This window comes from Apium graveolens, chromosome 9 (assembly GCF_009905375.1).
Source record: "Apium graveolens cultivar Ventura chromosome 9, ASM990537v1, whole genome shotgun sequence".
NCBI classification, from domain to species: domain Eukaryota; kingdom Viridiplantae; phylum Streptophyta; class Magnoliopsida; order Apiales; family Apiaceae; genus Apium; species Apium graveolens.
The window spans coordinates 125678169-125681457 of NC_133655.1; the positions used below are offsets into that span (position 1 = coordinate 125678169).

The window sequence follows — 3289 nt, forward strand, 5'->3', positions numbered from 1 at the left end:
CATTTCTCCCAATTGAGCACCAAATTAGTTTCCACGCATCTTTTGAGTACGGCGCGCAGATTATTCAAACATTCATCATATGAGTGTCCAAAGACGGAGAAGTCATCCATGAACACTTCGACGTTATTTCCAATCATGTCAGAGAATATAGCCATCATACATCTCTGAAAAGTGGCTGGGGCGCCACATAACCCAAACGAAACTCTGCGAAAAGCAAACGTGCCAAATGGACAAGTGAAGGTAGTCTTTTCCTGATCCTCTGGTGCAATACAAATCTGATTATACCCGGAATAACCATCCAGAAGACAAAAATACTCATGACCCGCCAATCTGTCAAGCATCTGATCAATAAATGGAAGAGGGAAGTGATCCTTCCTTGTGGCTTTGTTCAATTTTCTATAATCCATGCATACTCTCCATCCTGTAACTGTTCGAGTAGGGATGAGCTCATTCTTTTCATTTACGACCACAGTGATACCTCCTTTCTTAGGTACACATTGTACGGGGCTCACCCACGAGCTGTCAGAAATAGGATAAATGATGCCTGCATCCAGCCATTTCAGAATTTCTTTCTTCACCACTTCCTTCATGATGGGATTCAGTCTTCGCTGTTGTTCCACAGTTGGCTTACTACCTTCCTCTAGCAGAATTTTATGCATACAATATGAAGGACTTATCCCCTTGATGTCTGCTATGGTCCATCCTATAGCCGATTTGAATTCTCTCAAAATCCTTAAGAGCTTGTCTTCCTCACTACCTGAAAGGTCAGATGAAATAATAACAGGTAACGTAGATGAATCACCTAAAAAAGCATACCTCAAGTGTTCAGGTAATGGCTTGAGCTCCAAGGTAGGTGCTTCCTCTATTGATGGTTTGAGCTTCCCTTCAGCATTCTTAAGGTCAGAAGTACCAAGAGATTCAAATGGTATATCTAGCTTTCTCTTCCAGGGAGAAGCGTTCAGATATTGTAATTGTTCGTTGCCATCTTCATCATCGCTGTCAAAATCCCCCACTAAGGCCTTTTCCAATGCATCAGACATTAGCATGCGATCGAGTTCCGAAGTAACCGCAGAATCAATCACATCCAATTTTAAGCACTCCTCATCTTCTGTAAGGAATTTCATTGCCTTGAATACGTTGAAGGTCACATCCTGATCTTGGACCCGCATAGTAAGTTCACCTTTTTGCACATCTATCAAGGTACGACCAGTAGCTAAGAAAGGCCTTCCCAAGATTATGGGAATCTTCTTATCTTCCTCAAAATCCAGAATAACAAAATCTGCAGGAAAGAAGAGCTTATCCACCTTGACGAGCATATCCTCAACTATGCCCCTTGGGTAAGTAATGGAACGGTCAGCCAATTGTAGCGACATGTATGTGGGTTTTGGATCAGGCAGATCCAACTTTTTAAAGATCGACAACGGCATCAGATTAATGCTTGCTCCCAAATCACAAAGGCACTTGTCAAAAGTCAGATTGCCAATGGTGCAATGAATGGTGAAGCTTCCTGGATCTTTCAGTTTTGGTGGTAATTTTTGCTGCAGATAGCGCTGCATTCTTCCGTGAGAGCAACGGTTTCAAGGTCATCCAGTTTCACCTTCCTTGAAAGAATAGTCTTCATAAACTTCGCATAACTAGGCATTTGTTCCAGAGCCTCAGCGAAAGGTATATTGATGTGAAGTTACTTGAACACCTCCAGAAACTTCCCGAACTGTCTATCCAGCTTTTGTTGCTGCAATCTCTTAGGAAAAGGTGGTGGAGGATAGAGCTGTTTCTCCCCTGTATTAGCCTCAGGCAGAGTGTGTTCAATAGTAGTCTTCCTTGGTTCCGCCGCTTTCTCCTTTTGCTTAGATTCTTCATCTCTAATTTCAGATTCTACTTCTTTTGCCTTTTCAGCATCAGCCACTTTTCCAGACCTTAAGGTAATAGCCTTGACTTGCTCTTTAGCTTCCTTCCTGCCTGGTACTTCCGTGTCACTGGGAAGAGTGCCAGGTTGACGATTGAGCACTGCATTGGCTAATTGACCGATTTGATTTTCCAAGGTCTTGATAGAAACCGCCTGACTCTTGCACAACAGCTTAAGTTCCTCAAAATCAGCACTAGTAGGTGCAGCTGTACTTCCCTGTTGAGGATATGATTGCCTTGTAGCATACTGCTGTGGTTGCTGGAATCCAGGTGGGTTAAACTGTTTACTCACTCCTTGCTGATATGGTGGCTGAATAGCATTCTGATTATTCCCCCAACTGAAATTTGGATGATTTCTGTTGTTAGGATGATAGGTCGCTGGCACAGGCTGCTGTTGTCGCTGATAATTATTCACATACTGAACAGATTCGTTGACAAGAGAACACTGATCCGTAGCATGAGAACCTGCACAAAGCTCACAAACCATAGCTATTTGATTAACTCCATATGTAGCCAGAGAATCAACCTTCATTGATAGTGCTTGGAGCTGGGCTGCAATAGCGGTGGCTGCATCAACTTCCAGAATACCTGCTACCTTGCCTAACGTCATCCTCTGAGTTGGGTTTTGATGCTCATTTGCAGCCATCGTCTCTATAAGATTATACGCCTCAGTATAGCTTTTAGCCCATAAGGCGCCTTCAGCTGCTGCATCGAGCATGGGCCGAGATTGGGCCCCCAAACCATTATAGAAACCAGTGATCACCATCCAATCCGGCATTCCATGATGTGGACATTTTCTCAACATTTCCTTGTAGCGTTCCCAAGCCTCGCACATAGATTCTGTAGGTTGCTGCGCAAACTGAGTAAGAGCACTCCTCATAGCAGCAGTCTTTGCCATCAGATAAAACTTCACCAGAAACTTTTGCGTAAGATCTTGCCACGTAGTGATGGACCCAGCTGGTTCAGAATGTAACCAGTCTTTAGCCTTGTCCCTCAGTGAGAATGGGAAAAACCTCAACTTGATAGCCTCATCAGTCATGCCATTATACTTAAAAGTGCTGCAGATCTCGACAAAATTCCTTATGTGCATGTTGGGGTCTTCAGTTGCCGCTCCTCCAAAAGAAACAGAATTCTGCACCATCTGTATAGTGCCCGGCTTGATTTCAAAGGTGTTAGCTTGAATAGCCGGATGAAGGATGCTTGACTGAATGTCATCAATTTTAGGCCGAGAAAAATCCATAAGAGCTGGATCAGCTTGAACAATACGATCTCCCATGTTTACTGGTTCTTTCTGCTCAGTTCCTGAATCCGAATCCTCAAAATCTAACTTGTCCAGAATATCAAGAACTTCGTCTGTCTCCTCAGCTGTATCTAAAGTCCTCTT

General features: G+C 43.5%; 1 non-coding gene across 1 annotated transcript; it reads left to right on the top strand.

Annotated features, from left to right (window-relative positions):
• Nucleotides 1-2681: 2681 nt before the first annotated feature.
• LOC141687850 (small nucleolar RNA R71) lies at nt 2682-2788 on the top strand. The gene has a single exon (XR_012561330.1). It is a non-coding gene; the product is annotated as a small nucleolar RNA R71 (small nucleolar RNA).
• Nucleotides 2789-3289: the final 501 nt, after the last annotated feature.